This window comes from Tiliqua scincoides, chromosome 5 (assembly GCF_035046505.1).
Source record: "Tiliqua scincoides isolate rTilSci1 chromosome 5, rTilSci1.hap2, whole genome shotgun sequence".
In the NCBI taxonomy this organism is placed as follows: Eukaryota; Metazoa; Chordata; class Lepidosauria; order Squamata; family Scincidae; genus Tiliqua; species Tiliqua scincoides.
Window position 1 is genome coordinate 12,619,838 of NC_089825.1, and position 12,268 is coordinate 12,632,105.

The following is a 12,268-nucleotide window of genomic DNA, read 5'->3' on the forward strand; positions in this document are numbered from 1 at the left end:
CACACCCCGTGGTGCAGCCCACATCCCTCGAGGAATGCCACTGGAGGTATGCGCCGTTGGGGTGGGGGAGAGTGTCAGTAAATGGTATAAAAGGGACCATATTATAACAAAGGTTTTCCTGTTGTGTGGAGTCCTGGAATCTGTCCCTTTCCTGTGTCAAATGCATATCACTCGTAGTACTTTACCTAACAAAAGTTTCTCTGAAAACAACCTTACCAAGAACAGCGGCTGCTGTAAATGGCTGTGTTGTTAGGTATTATGGCTCCCTCTGCTGGCTTCTTAGATTTAGGGCACAATCCTAACCAGGTCTACTCAGAAGTAAGTCCTATTTTGTTCAATGGGGCTTACTCTCATTAAGAGCATCTTTATTGTGCTTTGACCACCGTCATATATGCGGTCCGTGGTTAAGCAGCTCATGCCTGTATTTGTTCCCTTACCTCAGAGTTGCATTACCCTTATGTTGCTGCTGGAAAGTTGGTTAGGACTGCACCCTTAGTCAACCATGTCAGCAGCGTGTAGATACAGTAGCAGTGCTAGGGGTGGAGCTGTAAGTTCTGCACGGTTCTGAAACTTGCTGTGTAAGCTGCCCCCCCCCCCGCACTCTCTGAGCCTGTCTGGGGGCAAAAGCAACATGGAGGAGATGCTTCCATGTTGCTTTCACTCCTTAGAATGGCTCTGAGAGCGAGAGGGAGAGGCAGCTCACACAGCAAGTTTGGGAGCCATGCGGCACTTACAGCCCCTCCCCCCTCTAGTTCTGCTATGGTATAGATGCCAGTGGGGAACATTTTGAGCCCATGGTCTCATCAATCAGTTAATTAACTGGGGCCCAATCCTATCCAACTGATCCAGCCCTGAAGTAAGGGAACAAATGTTCCCTTGCTTTGAGGAAGCCTCAATGACAGTTGTCCGCCCTCCCAGCTGAATGCAACACAGTGCAGTTAGCATGACTACAGTGCACTGGAAACTTCAAGGATTGGGCCCTTTGTCAAGCAACTGCTTCTGTGTACACTATATGCAGTATATGTGTGAATTACAGTATTATAGTACATGTGTGAATTATAGCATAATACATTTGACACTATGACGTATGTGAGATGTTGTGTATACTCGTATATCCTCATTCTGTGTTCTCCTGGGCCATCCATTACTTGGAATGCTATTTGGTCCTCCTAGGGGGAGAGAGGTCCTAGCCACCTTGGGCCTTCTTAGGGGAAGAGAGGCAGGGAGGGTAGAAATATGACACAGAGAGCGAGAGAGAGACTGTGTTCCAGGAAAGCCTGCAATCCCTTGGAAGCTACCAGACTTTCCTCTGTGAGTCATGTCACCGAAAGGCAGCTTGCTTGTCAATATGGAGCTTATCACATAGCAAATGGCTTTTTGACTCCCCTTCTCCCCTGAATAACAGAGGATCTAATTGCAGGCCAGGGCAGCAGGCATCATGTCTCAAGTGTCAGATCAATAATAACTTCCAAAAAACCCGTGACTGTCACCAGTGCTGGCCTTAGGAACTGCAGGACCCAATGCAAAACATTTTTGCCCACCTCCACGGGCCCCCCTACTCACCAGAACAAGTGGCAGCAGTGAGGCACCCAGCAGCATTGTCACTACCCACTGCTGGGGGGGGAAACAATTACAAGCTGATCAGACCCAGTACGGAAGGTTCCATACCAGAGTGTCAACTTCAGAATGAGATGCTAGCTGTGGTTGCAGGTGATTCGCTTGCCACCCCAGTGTGGGGCTCCTCCGCGCATAGGGCCCAGTTTGGTCAAATTGATCAAATTGCCCTATGGCTGGCCCTGGCTGTCATGAAGTCATTAGCTGGCCTGAAAGGTCAGCACTTTGTGGATCTTCCTATCAGGAATTCCAGGGTTTGAACCTCACAGCAAGAGGCTGGGTCTATCTGGAGAGCTGATCATAATCTGGCACCAAAGAGCTCTTCAAATGCAGAAAGGGATACAGCAATATGAAAGCCCTTGGATTGGCTGATCCTGCTATGAATCCCAGGAGCCTCTACTTCCTGACATTGCCTGACCTTTCTGGTTGGGTGTTGCTTGCGCAATCTCCTCTGGATACCTTCCAGATTTCAGCTCAAGCCTTTATGTGGGGACTGAGCCACCTTGCTCCTATATTGCCCCCTCCATCAATTTCCCTTAAGGAAAGCTTCAGCATGAGAAACTTCTGTGACATACTATGTACACATCACCAGTGCTCCATGTAATTCTCCATGAAGGCTTCTGAGAACTAACTCTGTGTGTGTGTGTGTGTGTGTGTGTGTGTGTGTGTGTGTGTGTGTGCGTGCGCGCACCTGGTTGTCTAGTACAGTCTCCTAATTTTCCTCTGGCATAAAGGCAGATCAGGAGAGGGGAGGGAAGTGCCAGCACCAGAACTCCAACCTCACCGCCAATCACCACCCGTTGTCCCGACACCAGCTTCAGCGCAAGCCCTCCATTTCAGCTGCTTTGGAGAACACAGTTTGGGATGGATTCAGATATGGCCCTTCATGACCCCCAGCCTGATCCTGTTACATGAAGTGGTGGCCTTTAGCAGCATGTCATTGTTGCCTTTTGGATATCCCCCATGGAAATGGAGTGAAGAACCTGCCCAGTCATGGCACCTGCAGCATTCCTAAAGAGTTTGAGCGTAGGGAACAATTTTAGGTTTCACTTATCAATGTTGTACCTTAAAGTCAGGAGTGTACATTCAGGTTCCAGCTTGTACAATTTGCTTTTCCTTAGATGGCTCACCTCTATGCACACCAAGCAGCTTCAGTTTCATTTCCCTGGTGCACATACGCTTTCAAGCAAGAGGTGTCTTCTTTGACAATCTCTGGTTTCTCCAAAGGTGTTGGGCATGATGTCATCTTCCTGTCACCTTTCAAATTGCCTTTTCCTGCCAAAAACGATGGTTAGCTTGCACCCTGACATGGAACTGCCCTTCAACATATAAGGGAAATACTGGCAAATGTAGATATGTTTTTTAAGACAGTGACTGAAATACACAAGGCTGCATTTGCCTTCTATTTCTCAGCTGACTACATATGGCACCTTTTGGGCAATTCACTGCAGGGAAGGTGATTTTCTGCAGAAATACAGTGCTGTGGAAGACAATCACATTCCCCTTTGCCCATGCTGACGCCGTCCAGCAGGACTGGTTCCAGGGTGCACTGAGTTCTAGGGTGAGGCTGGACTTTGCCCCTATGGCTTATTGACAGCAGGTCTTCTGACAGCAGGAGGGTGGGAACGAAGCTACTACTGCTGCGAATGCTAAGGTTGTCCGTGATTTTGCCAAAGGGTCCTCTCCACTCCCACTGGTCAATGGACTTTCTCCCAAGCCCCTGTAATAATAGGAGACAAAGAAACAAACTGCATGGAGTCCCACCTTCCCCAGACCTCCCCGTCTGTGAACATGAGCATTCCCTAGAAGTCCTATGATTAGGCAGGGATGACCCCATTTGCAGGTGGGAGGAGCCCAGTGGCAAAGGCAGTGGTGGCCCTTCAACTGACTCACACCACCACTGCCACCGCAAAAGAGTTAGCAAGGTGTCCAATAGGTGCATCTGGACTCTCAGGTGGGGGTGGTCCCTCAAGTCCATGCCTGACTTAACACCCGCATTCCTGCAGCTGGCCCTGTGATTCAGATATCCCACTTCCTACTCTGGCTGCTATGTTAAAAGGAAACACACACACACACACACACACACACACACACACACACACACACACACACACACACAGGGAGGGAGGGAAGAGACAGCAATATCTGTAATGCCTTGTCAAGTTTCACATAACATAAGAACATAAGAACAGCCCCACTGGATCAGGCCATAGGCCCATCTAGTCCAGCTTTCTGTATCTCACAGCGGCCCACCAAATGCCCCAAGGAGCACACCTGATAACAAGAGACCTGCATCCTGGTGTCCTCCCTTGCATTGGCATTCTGACATAGCCCATTTCTAAAATCAGGAGGTTGCACGTACACATCATGGCTTGTAACCCGTAATGGATTTTTTCTCCAGAAACTTGTCCAATCCCCTTCTAAAGGCGTCCAGGCCCGATGCCATCATCACATCCTGTGGCAAGGAGTTCCACAGACCAACCACACGCTGAGTAAAGAAATATTTTCTTTTGTCTGTTCTAACTCTCCCAACACTCAATTTGAGTGGATGTCCCCTGGTTCTGGTGTTATGTGAGAGTGTAAAGAGCATCTCTCGATCCGCTTTATCCTTCCCCTGCATAATTTTATATGTCTCAATCAGGCCCCCCCTCAGGCGTCTCTTTTCTAGGCTGAAGAGGCCCAAACGCCATAGCCGTTCCTCGTAAGGAAGCTGCCCCAGCCCCGTAATCATCTTAGTCGCTCTCTTTTGCACCTTTTCCATTTCCACTATGTCTTTTTTGAGATGCAGCAACCAGAACTGGACACAATACTCCAGGTGTGGCCTTACCATTGATTTGTACAATGGTAACAACAAGTTTGGTCATGCAGAATGAGCTCTTCAACCTTTTTCTTAGGTGTGCTGATGGTGGAGATCAGCCAAATGTCTGCCAATGTCATAGAGATGCTACTTTTACCCAAAGCAGGGGAACACACTTCTAGATCCCTATGCAGTTCCTAGAATGATGGGGCACATAGAGGACTGTTACCCAGGTGGAATGTTGCAAATTCCCCAAACACCGCCTCTCCTTCTCAGTTGCTAGATCAGGGATGTCAAACTAATTTCATACAGAGGGCCAAAATTAGTATTCAAGGTGTCTGCTGAGGGCAGGAAGTGACATCAGGCAGCAAATGATGGCCAAGATTTGCAAATGTGCAAATCTTGTTCATCTTTTCAAGATATGACAGAGCACAATTATCAAGCTGGGAGAGCCCAGTTAAAATGGGGGCCAGATAAATTGCTTCCAGGGGCTGTGTGCTTCCATTCGGCCTGTGGACCCTGTGTTTGACACCCTTGTCAACGCTCCCACATATATCAGCTAAGAAGACAAGAACGGCCTCATTGCTTTGTGGGGGGGAAGATAGACAGAATCACAGGAATTGTAGCAAGGGGACAAGTGAATGAGCTGCCTCCTTCTGCAGTCCCACCCCCTCCCCTTTCAACAAGAGAATTCACTTGTCGCTGCTGTGCCAACATCTCCTCTTGGGCACAAAACTGCCCTACAGCCTCAAAGACTGTGAGGCACCTTCATTCCCCGAGAGGAAGGGATGGAGATCGTGATACCTGCAACACAGCAGCCAGCCAGTGAGCCAAGCGAGGGTAGTGCAGCAGCTTTCAATTCACTGCTATGGTATGGCATACAAATATATGGACAAGTGGCCACCAAACATGTTCACAGAGTTCTTAGTCTCTTTTTGGTCTATGCCTTATCTTGGCCCTTAGCTCCAGGTCAGCCTGTAATCCTATGCACACTTTCCTGAGAGTAAGTCCCAATGAATGCATGGGACTGACTCCTGAGTAGACATGCATAGGATTGCACTGCCAAAGGAACCAGTCTGTATCATGTACAACCATAGTATACATGGTCCAGATATAGGTCAGGTGGCTCTGAATTGACTTCCGATTCCCTTTGTGACCTCCATCATTTTCTTCATTCCCCATTTTACATTTCTTCTCCTAAGTTTCCATTTTGTGTAAAATGCACGGGCCAGGGTTGGTTCTTCTGGGAAACATGAGCACGTACTGTGTTGGCATCAAATAGATCTGCAAGATTAAGGGCCATCATGCAGGTTGAGACATGGGTGCCATCGTTCCAGACATGATTTCTGAATCTGGGGTGTGGAAGGGCGAGGGGGCGAGGAGCATTTTCTTTGGGTTTAGCTTTCTGTGTTTGCAAAAAGACGTCATATCCTGGATCTTACATGTGCCATTCTCTGCTCTCCCATTCTTTTCAAAAGTGTTGCACAATCCTGAATCAAAGTATCATCTTACAGGTGATGCCAGCATAATAAGAACTTAAGATGAGCCCTGATGGAGCAGGCCAACACCCGCTGAGTCCGGCTTCCTGTATCTCACAGTGGCCCACCTGATGCTTCAGGGAGCACACCAGACAACAAGATACCTGTATCCTGTTGCCACTCTTGCATTCAGGCTTCCTTTAAATCCTAGATGATTCATATAGTCATCATTGCTTGTAGCCTGTGATGGACTTTCCCTCCCTACATCTGTCCAATCCCTTTTAAAGGCATCTAGGCCATGTGCCATCATTGCATCCTGTGGCAAGGAGTTCCACAGATTAATTACACATAATGTGCATCCAATTGAGTATCAACAGGGAAAACCCAAGGTTCAAATCCTCTCTCAGCCATGAAGCTTACTGGCTGGTTGTGGACAGGTCACTGACAGGTCAATCCACCTCACAGGGTTGTTGTACTGGCTGTTCCACACATGCAAGTGAAGTGACCTCTTCATGTTGCATCTGACACACATGCGCTCATACTCTGTTATGCTCACATGACTCATATATTCATACATCTCTCTTCTTTAAGAGAGAGAGAGACCAACTGGAGAAGTTTGTGTTGATCAAATGGGTACAAAGTGCAAGAGAGTAGATTCTGGTTAGACATCAGGAAGAAATTCTTGAAGGTAAGACTGGTTTGGCAGTGAAACAGATTGCTAAGGGAGGTGATGGATTCTCCCTCCCTGGAAATCTTCAGGCAGAGGCTCTACAAGGACCTGCTGGAGATGTTCGAAGAGAATTTCCTGCTACAGGCAGCAGGTTGGACTAGATGACCTTGAGGGTGCCTTCCATTCTATAATTCAGATAATGGTTTTGTTGTTTTTTTACTTTACAAAGTCCTTAACAAGTTTCCCTCCAAGGAGCTTCCTTCTATACAAGTGAAAGTATTCCTTTGATTGCAGCCAAAAAGAAGAGGTTGTGTAGGCAAGCTGGATTCGACCTGGGCAGTGAGATGTCTTCAAAAGTGAGGCAAACCCCTGTCAAATTCCATGCTCACTTGCTCAGCCATTTAACCTGAATAGCCAGGAAATGTACATCATTCAGAGACTGCACTGGGTGGGCCAGCAGCTTGTGTCAACATGACTTCTAACAGAAGACACCGTTTTCCCCCTTTTGGTCTAAAACATCCTTTCGCTCTCAGCTTCGGAAATCAAGAAAGGAAAAGAAAGAGAGAGCATCATCGGATTCAGCACTTACAGTAATACAAAGCTAAAAGTTACACCTGGAAACAGAAAGTGAAGAGTTTCGGGTGATACTCCAGTTAATTCATACCACATTCTCATCTACTTTACTGAAATTAAAGCATTTGCATAATTCTTTATATCTCTTATGTCACAATCCTATTTGCTCCTTGCACAGGTGCAGTGACTGCTGCGCCAGTGCACACTGTTATAAATGTGCCATAAAGTCAATTTTAAAGCACAGAAGATAGTGGCACCAGTAGGAAGCCAAAGTGCACAGTGCAGGTTTTAATGTCAGAGCAAACAAGCTCTGGTAAGCTCTGCACTGAGCAGCAGAGAGGTGGGGGGGGGGTTGGGGAGGGGGCATTATGGGGCAAGGAGGGCGGAGATGGGGCAGGGTAGGAGGATCAGTACCAGGAGGGAATGGGATTGGTGGCACTGGCACTTGGCATACCCTGTCCGCCTTCCCAGGTCAGACCTGCCAGCAAGGCTCCACTTGGACTTGTTCAAGCAATACTACTGATACAGGTCTGAGTAGACCCATTGCTGCAGCTGGGACTTTCCCCAGGGCAACAGTACAAATGTAGTCTGGGTCCCTTTCAGGGAGAAGGGCGGGATACAAATACAGTTTATTATTATTATTATTATTATTATTATTATTATTATTAATCTTACCCCAAGGAGACCTCTAGCCCACTCAATTCCTCGCAGGATGCAACATAGCTCCGCTACACTACTGGCTGTCATAAACTGGGGGGGGGGGAATGTTTTTCTCATTCTTGCTGACCATCAAACCACCACTTTCTCTCAGCCCAGCCCACTATGGTTCCATCATCTGACAGCGATCTTTGTTTCGCAAATTTGGGAAGTGACAATTGCTCTGCTTCCTTAGTTCTGGTTTTAGCAGATGACCATTTAAATTAGAAAACCCACCTTTTTGCTTGCAGTTGGAGTATTTCTACGCTTCCCATTCTGGTCATTTAAAAAGAAATAAACCAGTTTTTCTGCAAAATCATAAGAGAGATCTAACCTTCATCTGAGGCCCAAGTTAGATGTCAAGCAAATATTAGTGACCACAGCAAGTGCCGATCTAGTTTCCCCCTCTGTGATGCCCAGCGGAAAACATTTGGTGTCATAACATTGTAATATTCTGCATAGTTGTGCTGTTGCTACTCATCATTCCACAGAGCTTAGAAATTCTAAAAGCTTTCTAAATAAGTCATTAGTCTTCACTGAATGCCAATGGTGGGAGGCAGAGACGTGCAGAACACGATGACATTGGAACACCAATGTTCCGGGATGTTCCTCTCGGAGTTCTGGAGACAGAAAGGGAACTAGCATTTACATTAGCAGCACTGTGTTTGCCATCACATAGGCCTAGCGTCAGCAGTTGGCATGGCCACATCTTCTGGGTGCCATACACCAACAAAAGGCCTACTGCCGACCTGTTGGAGTACCTGAAATTGTGGCTGGGTGCCATCATTTTGTTTAGCCTTGCATGCAAACAGTAACGTGAGCAGAAGGCTACGCAGCCTCAAACATGGGCGCTGCCCACTCACTCACTCGCCCTTCCTCTGCCCCACTCATTGAACAGGGGTGAAGAAGAGGAGTAAGAATGAGTTGGAGGTGCAAGACCTGGCTCGGGGACCTGCTAAGACTCTGGGGTCTGAGGAACAACCACTAAAGCTTTAACTAACTACGCTGCCAAATTCCCATTCCAAGCTCCATATAGAGAACTTATGCCCACTCTGTTAATTGACCCCCCCCCCGGCCCAAACCTGGCATAGCAGCACACAACACTACTGTTGATGATTCCCAGCACTCACTAACAGGAAGATAACCAATAGGTGGCTTGCCTGATGCGGCCACAGGGTCCCTCCTCCCAGCTCTCAAAGTAGCAGGCTCTTCTCAGTACAGCAGCACCCTCTCAGCTATCCACTACCCAGCAGTCTACAACCATCCCAGCAGTCCTCAATAGTCCATCTGCCCACCAGTTCATTAGTCCTCTCTCCTTCCTCCAAACTTTTCTCCTTATACTACCCACTGTTACCCTGCACATGCCCAATCTCATCTGATCTTGGAAGCTAAGCAGGGTCAGGCCTAGTTAGTACTTGGATGGGAGACTGCCTGGGAATACCGGGTGCTGTAGGCTTCTACCATAGTCTTTCGAGACTGAAGGTTGCCAGCCAACCACCCACACCCTCTCCTTCCTCCAGATGCTGCTTTTATCCCTGAGGGTCCTGATGTCTTCAAGTGTCTGCAGCTGTGCAGCACACTCACTGCATTCTAAGACCCTGGTGTTAACCCCATGCTTCCCAGACCGGTCAGAGCAAGGAGCCACTGTTGACACCACACACCATCTCCTTGAGAGATCTTGTGCCTTTTCACTACACTAACTTCAAAGCTAGTTCAGAAACATGTTGTTAATCAGAATAACTCAATTTGATCAGGTCCTTGAGACAAGTATTTTTTCCCCCATCTAGCATGGGTTTAATTTCTCATGGGTTTAACTATCCCATCAAAAACAGGACTAAAAATTGCTTTCCTTTGGCTGGATCATGCCCATAATTAAAAAATAACACTCCTAGAAGAGCACAGAAGAGTATATGCTACACTGTGAGCATATGAAGTTGTTCATATGCTCAGTGAGCCCATTCCACCCAATATTATCTACTCTGATTGGCAGTGTCTGTCCTGCATCTTGGGCTGGGGTCTTTCTCAACCCTGTTATCTGAGACCTTTTTTTCACTGCAGATGCCAGGGACTGACACTGGCAAACCATGTGCAATATGACTATGAGGCTACACCCCCACCCCCAAGGGCTGGTTTAGCATATGAATTGACAAATAAAGCACCTTATGCTGCATTGGTCCTGTCTAGCCCAGTACTGTCCATTGACTTGCAGCAGCTTGACACCTTGCAAGAGTCTTCATCAAGAGTCTTCATCAGCCTCCAAAATGCTGCTTGTTCTTGCTGAATTTCTCTGTTAAATAAATAATAATAATAATAAACTTTATTTGTATCCCGCCCTTCTCCCTGAAAGGGACCTAGGGCAGCTTACAACATATAAAAACAATTTAAAAAGCATGATTTAACACAGATAAAAACATTAAAAACACATTAACAGGACTTCATCTCTCTTTGACCAGAAACCTTGGAACCTTCAGTTAAGGATGGAATCACACACACCTTCAGAAGCAAAGCTTTACCCAGGTGGTTCCAGAGCCCTTGAGGAACTTTCCTTGTTGCACATTTTTTTGCTCCCTACAGATCTTCCTCATTGATTTGCTCCCTACAGAGTTCCTTGAGAGGAATTGCTGGATCCTGCTAACCATTGCTGTGTAGGTGGGCATACTTGTTTAATTACACCAAGGGTCTCCGACCCGTGGCCACATCCAGTCCCCCAGAAGATTCTTCCTGGCCTGTGGCACAGTGGTGCCCAACTCAGCAGCAGCAAGAAGGCAGCAGAGTCTGTGATCAGCCTGTATTTTACTACTTTGCTCAGTGAGAAGAAATTCCCTTTTGCTTTTTTCAAAACCCTTGACTAGCCTTTGAGAGATAGGCTTTGAGTCTGCAGACCGGGATGTGTGCACTCAAGCCTTTGAGTGCACAGACCAGGAGGTGGCCAAAGTGAGGGAGGGAGAGAGTAAAGGCATGGGACCACAGCTTAAATGCCCCCCCCCCCCAGTTAAATCAAACTGTGGACAGATGTCCTGACATTGATATTTTACTTATTTCCCACTTAACCAAAAAGTTAACAAAGTACATTGGGTAGCAAAATGTGTCTGCCCAGGAAGGTGGCAATATGTATGGAGTGGGGTGGAAAGGTTGGTATTGGAAGAATGGAGGAGAAAAATGTCAGGGGGAAATTCAGTTATATTTTATTCATTATTTATTTATTTTACAAAGCTGATATTTTTTTCAGCTGCTGAACATGTGTAAAATATACAATGTGGCTGTCATATTGAAAAGTTTGGAGGCCTCTTGAATTACACCCATAAATTATGATTCTTGCATAAATTATGAGTCTTCAAGACTAACTCGTGCATTTCAGAATAAGCTTTCATGGACTGCATCAGTTGCACCAGATTCATCAGACGCATGAAGTGACAAATATGTAACCTTAAAAGTGGTCCAGCTTGTAGTTTTAGCAGAAAAACGGAGAGGATTTTGTGGACCCAGGTATTGGAGCTTGGAAGGGGAGGTGATAGTCAGAATCTACAAGTCCTGTATGTTATACTGTGTAGACCAAAGGTTCCCAAACCTTTTAGCACCAGGACCCACTTTTTAAAACGACACTTTATTAGGACCCATCTAGCTTTATGAGCTTAAAAAAAAGTATTTCAGTTTACCAGTTGCTCAAGCTTCTGTTTTTATCCTTTTTACTATAGTGGGGGGAACCGCCTTCTGGACCATTGGTTGAACTCCATGGTCATCAGATTGGGGCCATTCTGATGGCCATTCTGCAGCCTTCGAGACTCCTGCAGCTCTAGAGGCTGTTTGTTTAACCCTCGATGCACATAGCCTAATCTGCCTTGACAGTTTTGTGACCCACCAAAAATTGGATCGTGACCCACAGGTGAGTCCCTATCCGCAGTCTGGGAACCACTGGTGTAGATTTATTGTTGTACAATCAACAAACGATGACTGCTGCTGCTACAACGTTTGGAACTGGCACCCAGCTAGCACCTCAAACATGCTCGTTGGCTCCTATGTAAGTGATGCTGGGGTTTAAAAAACTGGATGGGTTTTTTTTTTGTGTTTCTTTTTCTAATCCTGCCACCCACACATAACATTTTTCTATTGCCTGGAATTAAATTTACTTGAACAGGTGGAATATTGAAAGCAGAAGTATTTCATGTTTTACAGATGTGGGCAGGACAGTAAGTGAGGAAGAGTATTTATAAGGCACCCAGGATAGCCTGCAGAATGGGGTCTCCAAATTGTTTCCAGAGCAACGTGCCGAGTTCTGAAGAATTATCTCAACAAGGTAAGCAGCTGCACTTCTCTCTTACAAGATGAATGCAAAATTATTATGTCATCAGAGCTGTCTCTGTAGAGGGAGACAGTGATGAAGTGAATTGTGCGCTTGACTTGATTCAAATCTCCAATCTGTTGTGGGGCTTGCTGGGTGAT

At 46.6% G+C, this 12,268-nt stretch overlaps 1 long non-coding RNA gene across 1 annotated transcript in view; it reads right to left on the reverse strand.

The window, feature by feature from the left end:
* The window catches only part of LOC136651781 (uncharacterized), a 59,700-nt gene that overhangs the window by 15,938 nt on the left and 31,494 nt on the right, over positions 1 to 12,268 (reverse strand). Inside the window, exon 3 of the long non-coding RNA XR_010794544.1 lies at positions 9,988 to 10,115. This is a non-coding gene — a long non-coding RNA (uncharacterized lncRNA). The remainder of the gene's footprint in view (positions 1 to 9,987; positions 10,116 to 12,268) is intronic.